Raw genomic sequence first — 26899 nt, 5'->3', positions numbered from 1 at the left:
ATCAAATATAATGAAAAGGAAATTTAACAGCTATAAAAATCTATGGCATAAAGTAGGTGTGAATATGCATGCTGTATGTGCAACAGTATATAATCATGTTTCATTTCATCCACACACTTAATCTGTGTGAGGGCAAAGAGGAGTCCTGGAAAGTCTTTGGAAATGTAGGAATGCCCCAAATGTTCTTTTATGGTGAATAATCTACTTTATATGCTTACTTTATAAGCTACATTAGTACCTGCATCTTAGAAGAGAATTCAGCTTGCGAGGACTCTGCAAAAAATGACTTAATGAATGTACTTATTGATGCAATGAAACCAAGATGAAAGGCAGTACTGAGAAAATCAGAGTAAATATACACTACCTAGCTAGTGATAAAAATAGAGCTTCCATCTCTGTATTTATTCACAGTGTAATTAATATCTGACATGATTCTGCATCCTCTATGCCACCAGGCTGGATGTGTTTACAAACAACCATTAGTCCTGTGTCAGAGAAGCAGGCTGGGCACATAACTGCTTCCCCCATAGGCACAGACCAATATTTCTCCAGCAACCAGGAATTCCCACTGAGGTCACTAGCAGCACACAGGCACTTTATTCTTTTTCTTGCAAGGACCATGTCCTTGTGCAGATCATGATATTCCCGAGCAGGAACACTTAACAGGACTGAGGGGATTTGGTGATGAATTTTTCTTTTTCATTAGCTAGTGGTTGTTTTGTTTGAAATTATTTGGAAAATATAAATAATGTTTCCACACTTAGTAATCATCCACTGAGAGCATATTTAAGTTGCAATTAGTCAGCATGGAGTTTTGCCACACAGAGTGTAACAACAAGCTACAAAACCAGCCTCTGAGACACCATCTTCCCAGCCAGGAATCTGCAGAGTCTCCAGCTCTAGCCTTCTCTGCTTGATTTCTTGGCCTGGTGACCTCCTGGTCCTGGGGAAATTTTCAGTTCATTTTTTTTTTTCAGATAGCCATTAAGATTACTTTGTACTATTCCACCCCAGGGGAACTGAAGAGCTGCCCCAAAATCCAGAACAATTGACAATATTTTTCCCTCAACAGAAAATTGGATTTTGTACTAAGCTTAAAATCTCTTCAAGCAAAATAGATTACGTCAGAAAGTCTTCCAATTTTAAATCAGTTTTCCCAGAGCAGATTTTGATTCAACATTTTCATGGCGTTCTCCTCAAAAACAACAAAGCTTCGAATAAAAAAAATGTCCTTACAATTTGCCAGGAAAAGTTATTCACTAAATTATGTCTATAAAAATTAGAATTATTTATTACTTTCCTCAAATTTTGCAACAAGAAAACAAAGCATTTCCTGACTAGTTCTAGTCAAGCATTTCCAGGCCATCACAAGGTCCTGGTTTGTCTCACTTTTCCCCACGTAAATCAGGAGCCACACCATAGCCAAGAGGCTGTAATTACATCTGATGGAGCTCTTGACATTTTGCTAAAAATATCTTCACATCAACAACCTGTTGCAGAAACCAAGGAACCTGATGCTATGGAAACCCCATGGCCCCAGAACTGGGGAAATCCACCCAAGTTTGAGGGGCTGCAGCCAGTGTGCAGTTCCAGATTTGGGAATGACTCATGAGATGATTGGTTGTGTCAGGGTTAAGGAGATGGGGTTTCTTGAGACAACAGCTCTGGGCCATGGCATCAAGCATGTCACTCAAGATGATTACACATCTACAAAGATGATTAGGGGACTGGAGCATCTCTCGTATGAGGAAAGGCTGAGAGAGCTGGGTCTGTTTAGCCTGGAGAAGAGAAGACTGAGAGGGGATCTTATCTACGCTTATAAATATCTAAAGGGTGGATGTCTAGAGGAGGGGGCCAGACTCTTCTCAATGGTGCACAGCGACAGGACAAGGGGCAATGGGCACAAAGCGGAACACAGGAATTTCCATCTGAACATGAGGAAAAACTTCTTTGCTCTGAGGGTGACCAAGCACTGGAACAGGCTGCCCAGAGAGGTTGTGGAGGCTCCTGCTCTGGAGATATTCAAAACCCGCCTGGACATGATCCTGTGCAACCTGCTCTAGCAGGGGGATTGGACTAGATGATCTCCATCCAATCTCTACCATTCTGTGTGAATCTGCAAATCACTCGAGGGCAGAAGAGTCATGGGATGCCAGGCCCATGGGGGCCTTCAGAGTCAGAGGTTTCAAATGGTCTCACCAGCTGCTGGTCCAGCCCTGGGCTAGATCACTCCTGCAGGTTTCCCCAAAGGTGGTGGTCCTGGGACACCAGAGCCACCCAAGTAGACTGGTCTCTGATGGAGAACTGGGACTGTGAAAGCCAGAGTGGCACTGGCTCCAGCCCAGCCACAAATCCTGAGACATGTGCAGCTGCTACCAGCAGCAGAACTGACAAGATCATCAATTTCTCTGAGAAGCTGCAGCATCTGGGGAGCATATTTCATTTCGGAAACAGTGTATTGATGTGTCTGAAAAAGACTTTTCTTAGGTTTTCTGGTTCACGTGAAGTAAAGAAGGCGTCTTATTTTAGACTGAGAGAAAATGGAATAAAAAAGCCCACAGTTTTCTGCCACCTGGAAACCCTGGGGGTTTAGCTGTCTGTATTTGCAATAGTCTGTGTCTGATGCAGGAAAAGAATTGGGCTGAGAATCCTGCAGGATCAGCCTGACCCATCCCTTTGCTGTACCTTATTATCCTTTCAGCTGGGGTTACTCAGAGCCCCACATAGGCTAGGTCAGCTCTATCAAGTGGGATGTATAGGCACATACTCAGCTTTATATTTCTCTGAAGTAATGGTGATTCATGCACAGGGACAAAATTTTCCCCAAGTCATTGGAAGTCTCACAAACCACAGATAAGTGTTTGAAAGAAACATTTAACACTCAAAACTGAATCCTCAATTCAAGGTGACCTTGCAGTTTTTATTAATGCTTTGATCACCTCCATGACTATGAAATGACATGATTCGATTACCATGTGTTACATCCTCACATTTACTCATACCTCAGAGGGCCTAATTTGTGCCTCTGATGTATTTCTGAAGTAATTTCTATAGAAAGATATTTTTTAAATTCCTTTCAGTGTATAAATTGTATTATTAATTCAACATACTACTTTTTCTCCATTGTTCTTTTTTTTTTTTAATTTTTTTGCCTGCTCTTAGAATACGTGAGAGGAAATTTAAGCTGATGAGCCATTAGGAATGCATCACCTCTGTAGATCACTAAAAGAAACATTTTGTTTCCAATCTGGACTGTGTAAAGATAGGTGCTTGAATTCCTGCAGTTTGATACTTGAGGATGAAAATCCTGGTTCTGCCAAAGTCAGTAGCAAAATTCTTACTGTTTTAAATGTGGTAGAATCAAACCTAAAGAGCAACAGCAAGGCATCTCTGTTTGGCACATTGGTCCCTCCTGTTATCTGTGCAACACGTGTAGTTCATTGATATCTTAATATGAATAAAATATTCGTTGCCATGTTTTATGTGTGTCTGCATATGCACTGCAGCTGGATGAATAAGTCATCATTCCAAGATCTTAACCCTTTTGTCTGATCACAAATTACAAGCCGAGGCAGTGATTTTCATCACTTTTATTCTATTTTTCTTAAACATGCAATGGATCAGTTAGGAATGCAAGCTGTATTTTGTAACTCAGTCACAAATAGTCTTTTCATGTCTGCCTTGATCCAAGAGAGAACTTAGACCTATCCCCAGAAGGGGCTATGCAAGATTTAAAATATTTCCTTGCATAGTGACCTACATGTGCTGGCTGGACACAACAGCTCACTCATCCCAGCTTCAATAACAGACCTCAGTTCCCTCATGGGGTCCAAGGATGGAAAGGCTGTACAGGGAAGAGCAGTAACCTGTCTCCATCAGTAGTCTACAGCAGATATATAGGGAAAAGTTAAAAACCAGGGCATTGCAACACAAGAACACTCTTCCGATCACCAGCAGCCCGAGTCTCAGACTTTCAGAGGCAGAGGTGCTTCACTGGTGTCTAATAACTCTGCATGGATTTCTTTTCCATGAACTTGTCCAGTCTCCCTATGAATTCATATGAACTTCCAGCAGCCAGAACAGCCTGCAGGAAGGAGTTCCTTAGCTTCACTTCATGTTACATGAAAAGACACTGACTTTCATTACATCCATCGCCCAAAGGGGATGAGAATAGATAAGGCCTAAAAACGTTTTAGGAAATATTTCAGACTCTTCAATGGGAAAGGATATTGGTTTTCTTCCACAGCAGTAGAAATAATACACTGTCAAATGCAAAGGACAGTGTATGTTCCCAACTTTGTCACTACCCATGGGTAGATCCATGCTCTCACTCTTCCCTTATGAGCTCTCTACATTACAAGTAAATTCCAGAAAGCCCATAGCATAATTTGTTGTACAAATACTCTCATGGATAATTATTTACTGTGTTTTTGCTGCGATTTCTGCTTTCTGCAGAAATTATGGAGAGAGAAAACCTCACTTGCTCAGCTGTTCACAAATAAACCAATAAGCCAGGCTGCAATTGCATACACTAGAAAATCAATCATTGAAACATCAGTTGTTTTAGCTCATTTGGAAGGACAATGCACAAATATATTTGTGCTGTATTTGCCTAATTCTAATATACATTCACGTACCTGTATACATTTCCATGTCAAGATACAGTAATTAGATCTATGAAATACAAACAGCTCAGGGTTTATGCTGTTCTCCCTCCCTTCCTCAACACTCGTACATTAGTAACTAGAAACACTCGGCATCCTGAGGAAATGGGGAAAGGGAAGGCTTTCTGTTTTCTGTATGGAGGGGTGGGTACTTACCAAACCCTCTTAGGGAAAACTTACTAAGTGGCTCAGTGTACCAAGATGACCCGAGAGTCTACTCTTTAATTACCAGTACGTGATGTGACCTGTGATGGCACAACTGCGGTGGCATTGTAATACACATCTGGCTCCAGCCAGCACAACCCTAAAAAAGTAGTTTCCACAATGGATGTTACCTCCCTCTGGAAACAAGAATCAAAGGAACAATGTTTATGGCTTCATCCTGCACAAAAAATAGCAAGTTGCAAAGGGAAAGGCTAATACCTACGTAGCAACTTTATTATGTGGGCTTTGGCTCAGACTAAGAAATATGATGAGTCAAACACTTTTGATAACTGAAATGCTTGAGCTTTCAAATTAGCCTTGTTTGTTTTTAAAAGATCTCCAAATAAACTTGGGATGAATTCCCTTCCCCTGATCAGAATCCAGTTTCATTCATTTTCCCATAAACAAAGACACATTGCAGGATTGGAGGGAACTGCTGTAAGCATGTCCAAAACCCACATGTGTGTCTGTGTGCATACCTGTAGATAAAGGAATTATTATTGGAAAACAATTGCTTTTTAAATGAAATCTGGCTTGTGAACCCATCCGCCAGGAATCAATATGCAAATGCTGATACAGATGTTACCTAAGATGCAAGCAAGATCAAACCAGTGCTTGCAAAGCTTGACTCCAATTCTTGGCAAAGGTGCTGATGGTGGAGAGGGATTAAAAATAAGTAGGGCATAATAGCTCCAGCATGAAACTCCACTCCTTACAGGTAATGCACCAACCCACACAGAAGATTGCTGAAACGCTGAAACCAGCTAGACTGGTAGGCCTGATAGGGAAGTGGAGTCCATCACACTGGAACTTCAAACAGGGTCAGATAGCACAATGATCTGCACGGGGCAGGGAAGGTAAAAGGATAGCAGAAGATCAGATATCAGGGACTTTATACCTGGCCTGCTGCCAGCAGACAGGTCAGAGGCAGAAAAGGACACAGTGAAGGAGAAGACAGAAGGCATTGTCCAACAGAAAAATGCATTACTTGGGTTCTTTCAGTTCTCTGAACGTTGTCATTCAAGCTACTTCAGTACCTGCAGAATGAAACAAAAATGCACTAGCAGCATTTCAGTTGTCTGGTCTGTTAGCTTTAGTTAAGGCTTCTCTGGTCTGAGTAAGTCTTACTGGTCTGAATCACCGGTGCTTTTAACATCATAGACCTGATAACTATACACAAACTGTCTCAAAGAAGCAATATACAATCCACTTTCATCAGAAGGTTGTTAGCATCCCAACAGATTCCAGACTCTCAGTCATAACATGGAGACTGAAGATGTTGCCCCTAGTAAAAGTATCCTGTATAGGTCTTCTCCTGGTACAGCCTCAGAGGTGTGAGAATGAGGCAGGTTTTCAGGAAGACATGTCTTTGAAAAATAAAATTAAATAAATAAATCACATACACACAGATGCAGCTGGAGAGGGCCCCGCAGCTCTTCTTCAGGTCTGAGACAGAAGCAAAAACTTCAGGCTAAAGAGATTCTGAGAACAAATATCCTGAGATTCACTTAGTTGTGGGAATCACCTTATCACCCACTCTCTCATAAATGCATGCCAGTACTCAAAGCTGCCTGAATGACAAGCTAGATTAAAAAGCCTAAGGTGAGAGAACTTAGAGTATTAAAAAAAAAAAAAAAAGTATATTAGGGAATTCTCCTTTCATGTTAGAGGTCTCTTACACCAAAGAGCTCCCAGCAGCTCTTACAGTGGGTAAGAATTGGGCCCATTGACTTTTAAACAAGGTGTCAGGAAATAAATCTACGTTGCACCTTTACGTTTCTTCTCTCATTGTTCATATAATAATGAGCAGACCCCGTCGCAGGACCCAGAAGATTACATTTCCCATCTGTTACAGACAGCACAGAGCAATGGTTTTACATTACCATGTAGGGTTCAGGAGCTGTATTCAGAAAAGTATATTAGGAATGCACACTGACAGGCGATTCCAATTAGGCAGAGGAAAGCAAAAAAAAAAAGCTGGAAAAGAGACTGCATTAAAAAGTTTGGCTCTGAGCCTTAATTTCCTGGAAAACTAGAATGCTTTGGGCTGGTTCTTCTCCAGGTGAAAATGCAGACCTCTCTGCACAGTAAGGACAGCATCAAGAGTGAGATTGAACATGTGGCCATACACTGTCTATTGTCCAAGAGAAATGAAAATCAGCCTCTTGTGCGATTTTGCACAGAAAAGTTAATGAAATTTATTAAGTGGTTTAATTCACCTAAGCAGGAAGGTCAGGGACACTGCTCAGAGAAAGCTGAGTTTAGCTCACACCTGGTAAACAGGAAGGGCAGGGACCAGAGCGACAAGCCCAAACTGGGTATGCTGGAAATTACGGAGCAAAATAGCAACAGGATGGGTCTGTCACCGCTTCGTAGACTACCTTATCTGACACTAGTCCCATGAGGACAGGTGACCTGAAAAATATGAACTCTACCACATATTCATCTCCTCCTTTAGTCTCTGGTCCACCATGACACGGCTGACCCTTTGTCCTGATCTTGAAAGGAAACTGCCCCAGGAAGGGCCTCTGACATCAGCTCTCAGCTTCAGCTTTAATCCCAAACACTGGCTAAAGATAAAAAAAAGCCCTTCCTATTCCCTTTTTCATGCATCTTCTCCTTTTCACTTTTAATGTATTTTCTACTTTTTCTTTTATGTTCTGTTTAGCAAATAAGATAGAAAGCATCTAGTTTAGATGGCCAATACTGGTCATTCTCCAAAGCTACTCTGAGCTTGTGAGATGCATAAAGGCAACATCTCAAAAATTTACTAATGGTAAAATTACCAAGTGCTCTACTACTGGCTGAAGCACCAGCCTGAGAGAAGGCCTGCACTTTGCTTCATAAACTCTCAACCTCAAGAGCTCTCTGGTATGATACCCAGCCTGGATCCAATTTGTGCTTGCCCAAAAGCAAAATGGCCAGTAAGCAGGTACGGGATTGACTGCTGATGTCAGGCAAGCCTACAAGTTGGAGTCAGTAGCAGTTGGTAAAAGAAATGAAGGTAGCAGTCTCCTCGCAGGTTGCTTCCCCCCACCACCACCTCCTTTTGGTGCATTAGTCTGGAAGGAAGCAGAATCAGGATCCCAGAGCATGAGCAGTCCTAGTCCATCTCAGCTAACCTCCTCCTCCAAAACACCATTGTTACCTTCTTTAATGCCTTCAAAATGGCCAGCAAACAAGAAGGTGGGTCTTAAATAATTCTCTGCAATCACAAGGAACAGGAACCACAGGTACTGTTAGAATATCATGTTTTGATATTTTATAACAGGTATAAATATTTTATACTGTAAATGTATTTGGGTTTGTCTTTTCCCATGCCTTCAAGAAAAAGGCTGAAGGTGGCTGTTTGAGCCAGAACCCAGTGAGGTGAAATCTTTCCACTCAAAGCCTGTACCTGATATAGGTGTTTAATGCTCCACAAGTGGCAGAATTCACGTGGACACCTCTGAGACTCTGGGTCATTTATGTACTTTCGAATTAAGCACACCGTACTCAGGTGTGCCCCTCAGTGAATCGTGACTGAGATTGAAACCACGATTTGCCCACTAAACAGCTGGTATTGCCAACACTTTGTGTCCAAGCACTACAGCTGTAGGAATTTCTCTCTGAAAGAAGCATCATTTGTAGAGCACATGAAAGACCCAGGGCAATGCAGGACCAAGCAGCCCCAGATCTTAATTCCCCTCTTCGCTGCTCTGCAAACACAAGCCTTACAACTAGAGCAACAACATCAAGCAAGCACTGCGTGGTCAGCTGCGGCCCAAGGCACACCAACAGAGCAGCGTGCAAGTAGGACATCCTGCAGCACAGAAACTGCAGGGAGAGCACCATGGCTTCTCTGTATCAGTCTGGAGTGCACACCAACCTCCTAGCCCATTTTACAGACTGAGGAGAACACAGGCGGCTCAGAGGTTTGCCTGCATCCTTTTACAAACTGTGACAGGAGCAATGCAATAGTGTTAGCACTTAACTCTGTGCCAACACGTGATGCAGAGTCTAAACATAGAAAAGAAGGAGGTCACAGCCTTTACAGCATCCTTCCTAAAGCTTCACTTGGCGGGCAATCAACAGCAGTGCTTTTGGAGAAAGTTACACAGTCAGAGAAGCTACAGCAAAGCAGCCAAGGGAGGCAGCTGCTATTCCAGACGCGAATGCTACAGATGAGCAGGCTCTGTGCTTTGACGTCCTGCACCAGGTAGTAGAAGGCTCTTACAAGGGAGGCTTGCAGGTCCCGTGGGTATAAAACTTTAAACTGCTACTCGATCATGCCCTCCATCTGCATGCAAACCTGTTCCGGGCTTCAAAGCAAGTGCTACACATGTCCTGACTACACAATCAAGTTTTGTACACAAAAGCAGAGTTAAAAATTAACCAGGCCAGAAAGGAGGAGAGAAAGGGGGTCACCTGGCCAAGCTGTGAGCATAGGAGCAAACCACTCACAAGTAAACTTATTATATATAATGTGGTCACATATGTTCACTAACTGGAGCGGCCCCCTGCCCTCCTAGCAAAGGAGAACAGATGTCTCTGAAATCAAATCACCTAAATGCCCTCTATTTTTTGGGCATCACCTTTTTTCCCTTGCTGCCAGATTTGAAAGTCCACGTTGCCAGGAAAATATTCCCTGCGTGCATGGAGGCTCTCAAAGTTGAAGCATCCGTCTCTTAGCAACCAGAGAGGCTTGAAGGATCCTTTCCGCCCCCCCCCCCCCCCTTTCCCCTGATACCCACTGAAACATGTCAATTACTTACATGTCCCCAAATAAACATAAAGGGCCAGACATCCCCTCCACTCCCCAACCACATAATGCAAAGAAGAGAACTCCACATAGGGGGGTAACAAAACACGGTTACCTGGCGAAGCAGGAACAGCCCAGGCAGGCTGCTGTATCCTGCTGTCCGGTGGCATTGACTCCAGGGTAGGAGATACATATAGATGCTTGGTCTTGTAAGAGAAGTGACAATGCCAGGAGAGAAGGAAGAAACCATGTGCCGAGATCTGAGACTCTTACCCCCTCTACCTGAGGTGGAGAAATTCAGGGGAGTTAGACACACAGGTCTATGGTAGATGTCCCTCAGGAGGCATAACTCAAGGCTGGGAGGGACAGCGCTTTGGTAAGAGCAGGGGCACTGCAGAGCAATGGGTGAGAGATCATGGCAGCAGAAACTTCTGTACAGCCAGCACCAGGGAGCAGTGAGAGACGGCTGCTTCCCAAGGTGGGGACAGCCTGGGAGGAAAGGGTGACTCCAGCCCAGGCAGTGCCCTCACCAGTGGGGCACAGTCCCACAGAGTCTGAACATGGTGGGCAGAGTCAGATGCTGGGAAAAAGAGTCCATCAATGATGCAAGACCAGGCAGGTAGTGCACCAGATCCAGGGGGCAACCAGGGAATCTAGTCAGGAACAAATGGAGACAGGGCTAGGAGACAAGGCTACAACATGGGTCAAAAGTCCGTCCAGGAGACAGGGCCAAATACAGGCTGAGAGACAATTTACAACGTACATTCAGGTGATCCATGAGAGCAGATACCTGCAATATAGCTCCAAGACCCACCCACAACATAGGTCATGAAAAGTCTGAAGGCCCAGGCTTGAGCTTAAATGGAGTTCCTGACAGGGGCGTGGGTCCCCAGTGAGGCTGGTCAGAGCTGTTAAGGCCTATTAATTCCCTCAGGGCACTGACAATGGGTTTGGAAGCAGTGGAATTGGGTATGGGCCATATTTGAAATATCTTCCTCTATGCAAACCTCTGGCTGTGCTAGGTAGCACCCCACACCATTGCCCAGACCATATTGTCCTCTCTCCCACCCCTTCACAGGCATCTTGGAGCATCAGGAAAGCACTGACTTCATGCAAAGCACCGAGACCGGTGTGACAGAGTATCTTCTGCACAGACGTGCAGGACTGGAATCCCTAATGAAGCCTCAAAAGTGACCCCAGTTTGGCCAAACAGCAAGCATCCCTACCACAGTGCCTTCACATTGCACAGGTAAGCAATGTGGAAAGGTCCCTGCCTACTGAAGGTATGGCACTAATGGAGCTCCTCAGCCACCTCCCTATTCCTTTAAAGTTAAACATCACTGTAAACTCGTAGACTAGCATAAGGTATGTCTGACACTACAAAAGTGGTTAAACTTGTCAGTATAATTTCAAGAGCATTGCCGAAATCTTTTACGTAAATAGCAGGGATCTCCAGTGTAAATAAGAGGAAGGTGGAACCTGAGGTGGCTGAGCAGCCAGAGGGATGAGGCAGGATTCAACACTCAATAATAGAAAATGGAGACATTTCCTCCTCCACCTCACCCTCAATTGTGCTTTTAAAAAAATCTCAGAATGGCAGGATCAAGGGGGTCACATCTCTGGCTGGATTCCCAGCTCTGAATCAAGTGCAGTACTGTCCGCTACACAGATTTTTAGTGGAGGAAAATACACTTGAAAATTTGTACTGTAATTAGAACCTTGCCTGTAATTTTAACTGGAAAAAAAAATTGTCTTTAATAAACAGAATCTATTAAAGCACTCACTGCTATGCCAAGGTGTTTATTATCCTGTATTTACAAGTTTCTGTTCAACCTTTGGAAGGAATTAAAATACAGGAATTAAAATACATGATACAAAAAAAGTCTTGACCTACCTCCTTTACACATACACAAGTATAGTAAACTGCAACTAACCTCAGCAACCAAACCCAACGTAACATCTTCTTGTAATAAAGAGATTGAAAAAGCAAGACACTTTCACACACACAGGAAGAATAATACATTTTTAGAGATTTCTGTCTGAAAGCAACAGGACAGGCCAATCACTAGAATTTTTTATTTTAAGGTAGGAGACAGATAACTTGATAGCACTAGTGGAAACAAGAGTCTCCTTTGCAACGTCTACATCTCCTGCTAACTCAACATACAGATGTGAGCGCACATACTTGCTGATATAATACAGCCTGAGAACCTGGGTGTGAAAAGAGGCAAGGCCAGTACTCATAAGTGCTTTTAAAACCCAATAATATCAAGTGATCTGGCCATCCACACTCAGCCCACAGACAGGACGCTGAGTAAGCACAATAGGATCCTAATGGCTCCGGCCAGCGAGCAATTGTGCTGCTGAATTCCGAGCAATCTGCAAATGGACAGGGCAGTCCCAGCAAAAACCCTGCAGAGAGCGACAGGTTCAGTCTAATGCATCTTTCTGCTTTTAGCAGTACGAGTTACTCCTTCAAGGTCACCTCAGGCCTCAAGGAGCAGTTAATGGAAGCAGCTGTCTCCGAAAGCTCTTCTCACATCTCCCAACCCTTCTTTCATGGCTGGGAAGCTGCATATGGGATGGTCACCCCACACTGGAAAAATAGATCTCCACTTCTGGAGCAGTGCTGCAAGTGAGCAGTGTCCCAGATGCCTCTGCAGGGCTTGTCCTCTGACTGAATGCCAGCTGGGGCTGAGGAATTTGGAGAAAAGTTCTTCAGCTGCTTTTGCACAAGAAGTTCTTGTGCTTTATCCCTTGCTCCAAAGCCTCATCTGAGCCCTGCAGCTGTACACGTGGGAAAGACTACTTCATGGACCTGAAGGAGGACAGAATGGAAACTTGCCCATGCCTAAAGAATTGCTGTGAACTGGAGTAGTTTACATTTTAGACTTAGAAAACAGAGAGGGCACACAATGTAGGTCCAGTCTTACTGCAATCTGTGCAAAATAAGACAAAACAACTATCCTTCCAGTCGTTGTGTGTCCCATCAGAAATATAAAGGCAAAAGTCCCAGTCATCACCTACCCTTTTTAAAATTATTTTTGTTCCTATTTAAAATTATGCTGCTGCAAGTTTATTATTGTTTACACCAGCTGCTGGTAAGCTATCAGTTTTGGACTTGTAATTATTTGCAAAACTCTGAGAATATCAGCAGTGAAAAGGATGGCATTGTTTTGAAGTTATTTTTATTATTTTCTCAAAGGAACATAGCCCACCAAGACTATTGAGTTTGCACAAACCTTGTAATCTTTCCTAACAAATCATGTACAGAAATATTTTCCAGTGTCTGCTGAACATGGTGATAGCAAATACACGTAGGCACAGCATGTAATTTAGAGAATATTTTTGTTTTATTTATAACATGGAAGTGAACAGGACGGTCTGTTTGCAGTTGCCATGGAAATTGCTGGCATTAGCTCACTTCTTACCAAAGAGGAAGCAAAGAGCTTTTCACTTTCTGCTATTTAACCTCTTTTAATATTAAAATCCTATATACTGCAATAGTACAAATCTCTTCTCTTTGGAAGGTCAAGGGCATTCTAGAGCTATCATTGCTAAAAAGAAATTAGCTATTTTGAGTACCGTGCATATGCTTTATGAACATGATATTTCTTGGAGCAGATTGAGCTCATCTGCTTAGAAGCATTTCTCTTTTTTTTGCCTTTTTAATATTTAGGAGAAGTCTTTGGATTGTGAAAGCAACAAAAACTAGCAAAAGATGGGCTAATGAAGTTAACGCAAAGCACCTCCACATAATTTTTACTAACTTCTCCTTACCACATTGTTGCTCTCTGATGTAATCCCAAGGGATGGAGAATCTCACCAATGACAAACATGAGCATTACACTGACCACCCTCTCCACTCCTAAAGTTCAAACAAAAAAAGCAACACAAAATCCCTCCTCCCTTGCAGAATTATGACCTTGAAGAGTGAGAAGGGACTCCATGAAGCCCTGTGGCATTTCACTTTTACCTTTGCAGCTAATGACAGGTAAAAAGTTCCCAGTTAATTATAAAGTTAGGCAACAACATAAAACCCCTCTGGCATATGACAGCAAAATTCAGTTTCAGGGAAGACTCATTCTACCTGCATCTGTACAATCATGAAGTGGCAATGCAGAATCTAACACAGCCTCTAGCTCAGTGCTGTCAAGGCTGGGTGTCCTCTGGAGCCAGTGAGGCACAGGAGAGAAGCATTCACCTTGTCTCAATTACTGGTGTTTTACAGAGTTATCAAAAATTAAAAAGCCTAGAGGATCCACTTTTGCCTTTAAGTTTGATCACTGTTTGGAAAAAAAACCCAAACCAAACCAAAACACATTTAAACTAGAACATGCCATTTAAGAAAAGATTTGAAAGTTTCTGGTAATGGAAAATCCACCAACCCCTTGGCAGACTGGAAGAGGGGCTAATCCCTCCATTTGGGAGGGACAGGCTCCTTTAGCCTGGCTGGGGCAGGAAGGAAACAGGTCGGCCTTGGGGAGGTAGGAAAGATACTTTTTGTGAAAGCATGCAGTTCCTCATCTTCCTCAATATGCCCCATATATCAAGGATGTAAAAATTTATAGTTCTAAAGAAAAAAAAAATAATTAAGCAAGAACATCAACAGCTTCCTTACTGAAACATAGTCTCCTTTTCCCAACGAATCACAGAAGCTGAAAATATTTTTAAATACAGAAAAAAAAAGGAATATCTAAATGCTAAGAAGTAAAAAAAGTCCTTCACCCACCTTGGTTTTTATTAGATCGTGCACAATATCACATTTCAACCATCCCCTGCACCTCTTTCTCCTGTAAGGCCCCCTGCTACTCATTTTTCAGTAGGCACTTTGTAGTTTCCTGCAGCCTCACAGTGTTTGTAGTAACACACCGTAGCGTACAGCATATGATGATTCCCGATCTACACACGTCTGCTGAAGTAGGCTGTGTGCAAGCTTAGCTCTGTAGCGCAGGATACAGAAACTGCTGCATTTAGCCACAGAGCATCTCCTGCTTCCATCCCCAATGGCAGCAGTCTCCTGCATCCAATTTTGTGAAACACAGGAGTTATCAGTCAGTGGGGCAGGGAAGCCAGCTGATATCAATTCAGGTTTCTACTGTTAGGTGAGGAAATTAAAAAGATACAGGAAAAAATAGGCTGGACTCATGCCATCCTGTTCAGAGGTGAGCTGCAAATAATCTGTCAGTAATGCAGGTAAGGTGAGGTTAGGTGCCCAGTGCCCTTCCTATTATCATTACATGGGGCAGCACCTACCCGTGCTTTCATCTCACTTCTCAAAGCACACACGCGCGCGCAAGTGTGGATAAAAAGCGCAGTTCATCTTTAACAGGGAACTCTTCAAGTCAATATATTGCTTAACTGGCAAATAACACAGCACGTTGGACAGAGGTGAAATGTGGAGATCATCTCTCTATTACAGGAGCCTGGCAGCAGCATTCAGCACCAGCTGGAAATTGTACAGGGTCTTATCAGGCCAGGCTGTCAGGAGGGAGTCGCAATAATCTAATCTTGATGTGAGAAATGCACGGGTAACCAATTCAAGGTCAGGACAGCTACAGACCATAGATATTTGTTAAAAGATAAGAGAGCCTCTGAAATCACTTTCAGGACCTTGATTTGCTGAGGTAGGCAAAATAAAAAAAAATATTAAGAATCTGCTTTCCAGTGAGGGAAAGTGCAGGTAGCAGTGATGGACAAAGAGCGTTTCACCTCAGACAGAGCTGCCTTTCAGCACTGTTTCAGTCGGTGATCCATCTGCATCATTTGTAAGGAACAGTAATAGGCTGCCAATATTTTAATAAGAAGCTGCCACAGAATTCCCTCTCAGCTGTGATAAATCTGCAGGCTCCAGGGAAGGGTTGTTTGTGGAAGGAACAGTCAAGAAATTAGAAATCTATCCATTTTTCTTCCCTTTCCTACTGAAACGTGCACTTCAGCAAACCAGACCCAGGGAAGGGGATGCTGATAACCGTGAGGTGCAGCACTCCACCCACTCTGTGTGCTGGAAAGCCATGAGCTTCCTCCAGAAGCTATTTAGACTCATTAACACACACTGTGCCTGTGCTAATGAGTCTTCTCTCTCAGCAGGGCTCACCCCCTTACAGGGTTTTTGAACAGGAGGAAGCTGATGCCTGTCTGGCTCGGAAAGGGGCAGAGCTAACCCGCAGCCCAGCTGTGCTGCCAACACCCAAAAGACCAAAACAGAATTATTCAGCCAGGGGCTGGGGAGGCTGGAGCTGTGCGGGCAGGTAGAAGGAAAGGTAAGCAGGATGTCAATCAGAAAGGCAGAGTTCACATTTCAGGATGCTAATCATTTACCAGTACAGCCTATATTATCACTGTTCATCTGGTTTTGATCCCATATAGGAATCCCATGTCCCAGCCTACACAAACACACAACCGAAGAAGAGTCTCTGCTCTGAGTTCACAGTGTAGCTGTGCATCACGCACACAGGGCTGTGGAGGGGGTCATCCCAGTAGCAGTATCCTAGATTAAAAGTGTAATTTGAGTTTATTTAGCCCACGCCCATATAAAAAGCAAGATCCTTGGCTTATCGGTTGCTTTTGAATACCCAGAGTTTGTAAATTCAGCAAGACTTCCTTCGGTAGAGTTCAAAGTCACGATCATCTGTGCCAAGGAAGACATGGGCAGAGTGGAGGGAGTCAAAGGACCAATCTGAACCCAGATATCTGAATAGGTTATAAAAGCAATTCTTGGCAGCTGGCTAAATTAAGAGAGACAAGATGGGCCTCAAATAGACAATTAGATAGTACTTTGCTACTGCTGCTGACTGCTCCTCGTTGTCCCTAGTTGCACTGTATTACCACTATCTGCTATTATTATTGAACTTCTGCAATCAGATGCATGCTAATATTTTATTTCTGAGGCACAATCAACTAATATAATGACAGTGCATAACCCTACAAAATGCACTGCTGATCAAACTCACCAGCTGACACACAGCAGTTAGCTAATGGCTTCTTTTTTTTCATTTTTCTTTTCCCTTTTTTAAACAAATAATGGTTGGCATTTCAAGCTTTTCTTCTCAAATATTCAGTAAAAATGCAGGTACATGGGACAAGTTAGTGGTTTGATGAGGGTTCTTTTGTGAACATGGTCCAAGATATTTTTTTTTCAACCAAATGAACCATTTTGTCTGTCTTTCAATCGTTAATCTAATACAAGGAGCAAAGTAATTTGAATTCTTTTAATTCTTTTACTTTGGTCAAAAGAAAATTCTATAGAGGATGTTTTTCTTTCTAGCCATAGTAATGAAACACATCTGTTGGCTTCATTCCAGGGATTGTAAACAGGTATCTATCCTTGTTTAATTTCATAGTAAATAAGGTCTTCTATAAATTCTTACAGCTGAAGTAGTCTGAAGTAGATTTATTTCAATCCCTGGTTCTTATGGCTTGGTAAATACTGATAGAAAACTATGTTGAACTGCTACAAGTTAATCACATCTCCAGTGGAAAAGCAAGAAGGGTCACTGAATACGTATTCCTAAGGAAAAATGAAATAAAAAACTATCTAGAGAGAACTGAAAACATATTAACTTCATCCTCTCTCCCCAGTCCCCTTTGACACCCCAGGAGATTCTGAGTTGGTAGACACTACCTTTTATCAGGAAGTGGTAGAAAAAAATCAAATTAGACATATTTGCATGCTACTGCTGCTAAGTGGAAGAAAGGGAACTGGTAGAATATAAAAACAGCAGCACGTTTCCCTCAATGCCACCACTTTTTTTGTGAAAACACAGAGAAGGCCGATAGAAAAGGCCAGCAGCAAACAATCCAAGGGCTACGACTGGCATTGGGCAGGCATCACTTTTTCTGATTCACATTCTACCACTGCAGTTCTCCGTGTACTTCTAGCAAAGGTAATGATGCTTTATTAGGTTTCCAGAAAGTCCCTTTTCATTCTGTGGTCCATTCTGTTCTATAACTTCCATTTTTCCATTATTTCCCCCTTTCCATTTAGTTTGTAATTGCCATTTTCCCCCTCCAAAGCTCCTGCCAGTCAACCATCATATTGGTGATTTGGACTGAGCTAGCTCAGAGTAAGCTTTAATGACAGACCAGGGCCCCTGCTGCGTTAGGCAGCCTGCAGACAGGGGAAGAAAGAGTCCTTTGCCACAGAGGGCTTGCAGTCCCAGCCCCTCCAGTCTATAACGCTTTGTCTTCTGATTCTTAAAACCTTACTTAACAGCATCCAGCCAAGGTATCGCTAAGGGCTGTGTAGCCCTACACATGCACACAGTCCTCAGGAGACCTGCATTGTAGGGGATACTTCCAAACCAATAACTGCGTGGCCTCAAAGTCGCTTCATTCAGTGGCTTGCTTCATTCCTTCTTCTTTGGTGAGGTATTCAGCCTCCCGGGGCTCATTGCCGCAGGCCGGCTTCTCCGGTGAAACAACCTCCTCTCTGAAGTCTCTCAGCACTACCTTTGCTCTGCTGCGCCCTGCTTTAATAACGGCCTCCTTGTTCTCCTCAGCATGGCGTCCCACCCAGGGCCTCGCGCAGGGAGCCCATGCCTTGGGCTCACTTCCTGCCAGTATGCTGGCCAAATCCACCACTGTTAAACAAACCCTCAGCTCCCCTGGACTCTCAGCTCTGCTCCAGTGCTTTTGAGCATGGATAGCACAATTCGGGGCTTTGTCCATCTCCAGCCAAGAGGTAGATGCGTAGGACTTTTGTGCATGGAGCTGAACTTACTCGCTAAGTTCCTACAAAGTAAACATGTATGCTGCAGCAGCATGCTGGAATAGGAGAAAAAACACCCCGCAGAAATTGTCTGAGAAGTGCTGGCGATGAAGGTCCCCTGCATTTCATCACATGCATGGACATAACAATTTAAATACCCGGATAAGAAATGATGGAAGGTCTCTTTCATCATATTGACAGGAAGCTTATCAGTCCTGAGATAGAACAGAAGAGATGGCGACCGAAGGTGATAGGGCCTAATGGCTTCTGAGGCTGCGAGCCCGCGTGTATCATTTTTCAGTCACTAACATTAAACCACAGTGATCACAAAGATAAGTGCCTGCACAGGATCCAAATTAAATAGGGTCAGGAAGGGCACCATGAATACAGGTAAATAATCAATAAGCTTTGCTATCAACAGAGCTGGGACAAGACTGGGTGGGTTATTATGAGAATGATTACTTCAAAATGAAAAGGACGTAGGCTTTGGTTTCCCCCAGTTTTCAGGAGTTTTGTGATGAGACACTGGAAGGACTAATTCTCCCTTTCGTATCATTGTCTCCTGAATAAACTGGGGTTTTTTTTCCATTGTCCTTCCATTGGTCCTCATCATATCAAGGCAAGCAAATGGTGAAAATTTTCAAACACAATAGTATTTTTGAAGGAAAATTTCCAGCATTCTCAGTTTCACTGCTCCCTATCCACAGAAACAGTCGTGGTTCTTGTAGAGTACAATCCAAAGGAGGCTATTAATTTGTGAAAGGCTATAATTTCCAGTAACAGCCAGCTATACCAACAGCACACTTTTGGGAAGGGACAGATCTCCCAATATTATAAAGCTGGGGAAGAAAGGACAGAAAAACGCTTTCCAAAGGAAAAGACAGGTAAGTCTTATATTGGAATCTATATTATGAGAATTTATATAATATACTCCTTATAGTAAAACTAATATAGTTACAAGTAAATTTTGCTGATGCTTGTATTTAAAGCTATATATTCAGAAGCGATGGAGGGGGGAAAAAAAGAAATCAGGTTGTTCCATATTTTCAAAATAATGAACTTATTACTAATTCTATAGCCAATAAAATCAGGAGAAGCCTTCCAAAGACTTCAGTATGCCTCAGAGCAAAACTTTTGTAGCTAACTAACAGTATCTGAATAACTTGACTTTCATGGTAGAACTTCAGGTTAACCAAGATCAAGGACTCACTGTCTGAGAATATTAAACCCAGCAGAACACCCCAACAGTTTACTAGAGCAAGGAAACATACTGACAGAAAACAGATCTTTCAACAGACACTGAATTAATGCATCCCCAGAAGCCTGCAAGTATCTAGTAGAGCAGCGGAAGGAAAAAAAAAAAAAAAAAAAAAAATCACCTGATCCAGCTCAGCTAGCTCTGACCTAAAATAACCCAGATGAAAGTGAGAATTAACTAGGAACACAAGGCCAAAGTGGAAAAGAAAAGCATAGTTCCACTCAGAACTGGTCATAACTTAGTATTTCCCTACTACTGAGAATTCTGACATTTCAGTTTTTATTCAGAGTATGAATGAAAACTTGAAAATCTCAGTTTCCTATAGGAAGAAAAATATTTTAATTACTTTTTCTGAAACAGATTTTTCCAATTTTTTCTACAAATGAGCTGCAGAAGTTTGTAGCCCTGACTCCAAGAAATCCTCCAAGCAGCCACAAAATTGAGGGAGAACTAAATTGTCCCCTAGTATCAAGACAGCTCCCACCATGAAACTGGAGACTCTTTGTTCCAGCTCAGTCTCCAGGTCTCCAGCCACTGGCCCCAAGGCAGCTCTGCACACTGGTACTGTTGCTATTAACCTTAGTGCTCTAGAGAAACCTCCCACTAGGCTCCATTTGAAGTCCCTGCCCAAGACAACTTCATCTATGTTTCAGTCGAGCCCACCAAAATATGAAGTGGGCAATAGGCTTATCTGGAGAACAGAAGTTTCCCTAAACCCTACGCAAAATTATACTACTCCAGCACATCCCCCTGCCTAAAATCTTAGAAAAATAGATTACAGTACTTGGATGTTCCAGCAAAACCTTATTTTCCTTACCTATGAGCAATTATTTAGACACAAGGGATACAACACAAGGATTCAAATGCACAAACTTTACTGCTGAGGAGCAAAGCGTGAGCAGTCCTGGCCAAAGGTCTAGGCTTGGAGCCAGCACACATGATGACGAACAAAAGTAGAGCCACAGCCTTCTATTACTGGCCAAGTGAGGAGCAACTACAGATGCTGCACTAAAGAAAGCCAGTGCTCCTCACAGCTGTTTACAGAAGAAAGCACTCCCAGAACAACCACAGCCCACATGAAAGAACTTAAATAAGCTTCAGCTGAGGAGAATAAAGGCCCAAAACTAATTGCCCTTGGTTCGTCACAGCTCTAAACTGATGGGTCTTAACTTTCTATTACAGGCTGCAGATGGTCCCCTAGAGATGTCAATGGAGAGAAGGGACCAGTGGAAAGCACTGTTTTTCCAGAGCCCTGCCCTCCAATCTTTGTAGTCTATGCCTTGCCTCAAACATTAAGTCCATGCCTCTTTCATGAGATGTGGACAAGCTGTCCCCAAGTATTTCATGCCTCACTGCTCTCTATAGGGAGACATATATATCCACATCACAGTTGCCAAAGCATTGGGTTGCTCTTCTTGCTCATCCAAAAAGTGAGCTCCCAGCTTTTCCAGAGTTTTGCACTCACATGCTCCCCACTCTTCCAGGAACTGCACCATTACGTGGTGGTTGTTGGCTGGTGCTGCCTTTAGCAACAGAAGACACAAGCCAGCTCCGATCCAGGAGCCAGCTAGCCAGAATACACCCTAGAACCTCCAAACTACCTTCAACTTATTTCTGAAGATGAACTTTTATCAGGGCAACTGCTGCATCTTCAGGCAAGCCTGGCCACTTACAGTTAAAAAAGAGGCCCTGAAGCAGATGAAGGAAAAGCATGCAAGCCCTTTCCAGCACTGCTCTTAATTACCGATGTCACAGGCTGCCTGCTTTCAAAGGCAGTAATAGCAAAGTCCTTCCCACCTCTCTAACTAAAAATTAATGTTAGAAATGAGATGGTGTATTTTAAAAGAAATCTATTTTGATTTTAGAATCCCACACTTATCTTTACACACAGTGTCAGGATGCCTTAAAGTGTTAAATAATTCCCTGCCATCCTCTTCCTTGCAGAAATGTCATTCCTCTATTCTTCCCTCCTCCTCCTCTGACATTAATAATTATAATTGACATTATTGTGCTGGCCTAGAACTCAGACTGTCTTGTGCTAGGTCTTAGCTTTGCCACAGATTTTTTTTTTTTATGACCTTGGAAAAGTCATTTCTTATCCATGCATCGGTTTCCACGTGGCCAGATGTACGAAGTTTTATTTCATATAATCCTTCCCCTCTTTAGCACAGAGGATACATAGTGCTTAACAGAATGGGGCCCCACTCTAGGTTATCACCAGTAGCCATTCCTGCTAAACAAACCCTGCTATGCTACCATGCATCTTTCCCACAAGCACTGCCAAAAAGACAACACAAAAACTAATGAGCCATAACTTGAGCCTTCTGGAGGGAGAGATGAGGATGACTTTAGGACTCAGCTTCAAAGGGTAAATGTTTCCATTATAGAAATGCTCCACATTCAGTATTAGAAGATCTAATCATAACATCCTCCAAAAGATCACAGCTACAATCAGTCAAAAAACAGCACCTACCATAGTAAAATAGGCAAATGCTGCTGAACATCAGTGGGAACTCAGTGCCCAATCCCCTTCCCGCTGCTTTGACAGGCCAGGATGGAAGAACAACTGATAACTTTTGGAGCTTCCATTATCCCTACTCCCCATTGCGCCTCTTTCTCTATACTAGGCCCTTGTCAGTGATATCCATTTAAGAGCACTCTCCTCAGCAGAGGCCAATAGCTGCACCTAAAATAAATTGCTCTGCTAATCAGCGCAAGCTGAAGTTAAAGGGCTGAGTGGCTCTGTGAATATCAAGAGTGGCATTCCATCTGTGGGATGCCATCTGTGGCTTAGGCTCAACCAGAGAGCCTATGTTTAATTAATGTGGCTGTAATTTGCTCAGATCTTAATAGATCATGGACCATTCCACTTAATCACAACACACAATTTGGCATATTTGAGCCATCCCATATGATATTCTGTGGGCTGAGGGCTGAGCTGATGCAGAGTTTGAACTACCTCAGCCTCCATAACAGTGTGGGTCACTGCAGAGGTCAGTGCTATGTAAAGCAGTATGCGAAATCTCAGATTGCTCTTGCCTGTCCTGTACCTGACATGTAAATAAACACAGGACTGATGTATCTAGCTTTGCAAGTGCATTCACACTGAAAAAAGGCAGAGATCTCTCACTTGAACCATGACAGCAAATCCTGAAAATGAAGTAAGGAAGAGCTGCCAAAGGCCAGGAGCAGAGCAAAGTCGGGGGTAAATGCTTTCCTTCTGGACTCTGGAGTAGCAATTGCAAGGTGACAGTGGCATTTGCAGCAGGGAAGAGGAGACCTCAGTTTGAGAGAGGTGATTGTGGCTGAACAGAAGATGCTGAGATGCTCAGAAGATGCATGAAAATGTTTGGGATACAGGAGGGAGGAAGGAGAGGGGTATTCTTTCACAGTCCCCTTCTTTTTTCATCAAGCATCTGCCCTGTTGGGCTTATGTATATATCATTATACGTACATTTAAAAGCTTAAAAAATAGGCAGTTACAGAGTGCCCCCCCCCCATTGGGTCAAAAATCATCATTGCTTATTAGCCAAGACACATGTTTAATGTTACTGAGCAACTGGAAGACAAAAATAAAACTGAGCTCTTAGCATTCCTCAACCTAATCTTTGTTAATAAGGTCCCACTTTAAAAAATAACATCAGTGGTCCACCTTAACCCTCATCCCATATCCCCATTCCTTCCCCAGATGCAGAATCCCACCATTCATTTCTTCCTGTTCTCCCTTCAGCCACACATTATTCATTGTCAAAGTTTACCGTCCGGTTACGTGAACGTGTGCAGACACTGGAACTTGAGGTCTGAGCAACACAAAGCTTAGGAATGGTTGTGAAGGTCCATCCATACTTAGTTGGTGCTCAGGGCTGAAACAGAAGAGAGCTGAATAAACAAGCTGCTCTGATTTGAAAAAAAATCCTCCCCTAAATCACATATATACAAAGGCTTCCAAAGTAGAGAGTTTTCTCCATGTGCGTAGCCAAATTATTTGTCAGCAACCACTTAAACAGCAGAGAGCACATATGTGCATGTATTTAAGTGCACAAACAGGGAGAGGGGCTGCAACCTACAGACAAGAAGAGCCAGAGCCCAGGTGTTTCCCCATTAACACCTGGGCTGTTGGGGCTGCTAAGCAGAAGGTGGCAAGGAAATACAATTGCTTTGAGCCTTTTTTTGCATTTGTGATATTACACAAGAGTGAATTGCAGCAAATGATTACATTTCATCCTCTTCAACAATAATGAAAAGGTGTCAGTTCGTATAAACGCTGGATGTTTGGTTTCCTTAATGAAGCTTAATAAAAACTGAGGAAGCGCAGCAGAAGGGTGTAGGGGCTGCTCAGTTCAGAACAGACTGTGAGGGCCTTTATTTCATGGCATGAAACATGATGTGACTATCAGGAATTCCTGGTCAGCAGCTAACCAATTTCTGCCACAGACAAGGCTCTCGACTCATGGACTAGTTTCCATTTCAGGGTAACCCAGACTTTCCTTCCCCGGGGAAAACCCCCAAGTGCCCTGGTTGGCATACATCCTTCTCAACTGTGTGTCAGGGGTCTGCTGAAAAGCATAACAACCTGCAAATCCACACGTGTTATTTCTCCTTTGCTGACAGTTCAGAGCCCAAAACAGCTGAGGTTGACTATAAAGGAGAAATAGAGAAGTTGCCATTTCCCTCCTGAGGTTGCATTGAAAGCAAAGATGGAGGCTGAATGCAGCTTTCCAGAGAAGGAGGCTAAAAACTGAACTACTTCCTTTAAAACAAACTCAGGGAAAAGCCCACCCCATCCCAAATTGCCAGGCCACTGTTGCAGTGAGGATGCTCAATGGCAGCATGCACGATCCAGCTGAAGAATGCTTTCAAAGACTTTAACATCTTCATGTGATATAAAGGCCTCTCTTCATCCACCTGACTGTACTATAACACAAGCCAGTGGAGAGGATCTGGGAACAGACAAATTCTGATGGAAAATAAGCGCTTATTAGTCCTTTGCTGCTGCTGTTTATTATAAAAGTAACTGACCTGTCAGCAACATGGGAGATCTACCATCATTTGCAGTCCACACTCTTTCCCAAAGTGCTATTTCTGAGGTGATTTCTCAAATGGTGGTGTCTGTACCACTGGTGGGAAGTGATCCAGCACAGAAGAGGGCAACAGTATCACCCAAAGCTGTGCCATCTACTGATCATGGCATCCTCAGTGTCACAGAGCCACCAGCTCTGCACAGAAAAAGGCTGAGCACAATGCAGGCTTGTAAATAGCTCTGGAGGGCAGAGAGACTCTCAGAAATACACGTCTAACACTGCCTTTCTCAGCCAACATTAAATCAGACTCTCTGGCATCTCTAGCATGTACCCATGGATCACCCTGAAATATCAGCACAAGTGTTTCCCAGCAGTAGTAAATCCATCAGTTCTGCCCATATCATGCCTGAGCTTCAGCCATTTCAGCCTCCGATGGCTGTTGTATTTGATGTTTTCTCAGTGCACTTTTTTACCACTCTTCTTGGGATTTGGAGCTGTTTCCCATTACTCTGAATACACGTCTCTCTAAATGACAGTACCACCCAGCTATAGGGACAGCTTTTGTAACACTGCTGTTGTTTGCAGCTCGTTTCCAATTTCAGACACTCAAAACATCATTCTCACAAAGTGCCGGCCGTGTGTACGGCTCAACACTACACTGAGTGTAATGTGGAGCTTGATCTCCTTTGCTTTATCTGGCACTTTATCCAGATACAAGTTGCCACTGACTTTCAGTGTCTAACATTCCTGTTCTCAGCAGGCAACAACTCATGCTGCGCCACTGGTGATTCACCAAACTACAACCAGGCCAGAGTCTCATCCTGTAACCCTGCTTGGCAGATAATTTCCAGGACTGACATGGGTTCCCTTCGGTCCACTGAATTACAGATAACTGGAATTAGCGGCAATATGCACTCACTGCAAACTGCTTAAATTTATGCCACAAAACTCTGGATCACTGTCAGAGCTAATGTGTCTACTGAAAATACATATGATAGGTCTCATCTCAGGCTTTGCTGATCATCTTCTAGTAGGACAGTGCTACCAATCTGCGGCGTGTTCAGCTTAGTCTGTCACTTTTTGTGGTACATCACTTTGAACATCTGTTTTCTTTCTAGATCTCCTTTCTTATCCTGTTCTGGATTTCTGTGTGCTTTATATATTTCACTTTAGGCTTGATAACTTCCTTCGTTTGTCAAATTCTAATTTTCACAATTTAGATCTTTTTGTGTTATTTTTGCCCCATGTCCCAGTTATAAATACAATGAGGATCTGAGAGACCTAAACCTTCCACTAAAGCAGTTCAGTCCCGGATCAGTACCAGATCTGCCATAAAGTCCAGTTCTCAAACTTCTGTATATTGCTTCATCTTTAACCTCCTGAGTTACAGAAAAAAAAACTAGTGACAACCATCAACTGCTTGAGAAAAAGCTGTTATCAAAATCAGGTCATCTTCTGCCACGTTCCTATTTGCTGGCACTTGTACCTTGCAGATAGTAAAATGTTGGGGGCTTCCCCCCCCCCCAAATAGCCTGCATAAAAATGTTTGCCTCTAGCAGGACTTTTAGTTGTTTTGGCTTTTCATCAGCATAATTTCTTGTTCCCTGGGTGTTGGGTTCTTTTTACTTCTTGACCCACACATTTTTGAGAACTTGCTCAGAGCCATGGTGATTGAGAGTGGTTTGATCTGAAATGTTTCATCTCAAAGATGCTCTTCCCTGTGACTCTGACCCTTTGGGGCATCAACATATGCTGTAGAGGGGCAGCAGTTTAGACACAAATGGCTGGAAGAAAACTTGCCAGAGCCAGAACAGTAAACTTGTATGAGCATCAGCATTAGGAGGGGCAATGGAAAAATACCAGTGTGTAACAACAGAATTGTATTCTCCTAACGAGACAATCAGCAGAACAAACAGCATCTCTCCCAGCACATAGAGAGGAAAGTAGGGAGGGAGAGCATTGGGGTGCCAGAGATAAGAAAATCACATCTGTTGTACTCTCCTGATGGGGCTGGCCACCAGCCCTTAACGATCCCCTGCAAAGCTGTGTTCACGTCACGAAACCAGTGTCCGCGCTTTACCAGCTGGAACAATGGGCACCGAAGTTGAAACCAAGCCAATTTTCTCCTGAAAAATCATCACTAAATTGTTCATGTCCAGTCGTTAAAAGGAGTTCAGCCTAAACAGATGGACTTTAAAGATTTAACAAACGGTCAATATAACACAAAAGGGTCACTAGCGTTTCTGTTCCTGAACACAAAGCCTAAGCGGTAGCTGTGCCCATGCATGAATTTGCCATACA

The 26899-nt window shown here is 43.1% G+C and overlaps 1 long non-coding RNA gene across 1 annotated transcript in view; it reads right to left on the bottom strand.

Annotated features, from left to right (window-relative positions):
* The window catches only part of LOC142601897 (uncharacterized), a 44752-nt gene extending 21309 nt beyond the window's left edge, over positions 1–23443 (bottom strand). The window contains exon 1 of the long non-coding RNA XR_012835470.1: positions 23336–23443. This is a non-coding gene — a long non-coding RNA (uncharacterized LOC142601897). The remainder of the gene's footprint in view (positions 1–23335) is intronic.
* Between the last annotated feature and the right edge of the window lie 3456 nt (positions 23444–26899).

The sequence above is a fragment of the Balearica regulorum genome, chromosome 5 (assembly GCF_011004875.1).
Source record: "Balearica regulorum gibbericeps isolate bBalReg1 chromosome 5, bBalReg1.pri, whole genome shotgun sequence".
Taxonomy (NCBI): Eukaryota; Metazoa; Chordata; class Aves; order Gruiformes; family Gruidae; genus Balearica; species Balearica regulorum.
Note: the sequence above shows the minus strand (reverse complement) of the source record. Positions and strands in the feature narration are given on the sequence as shown.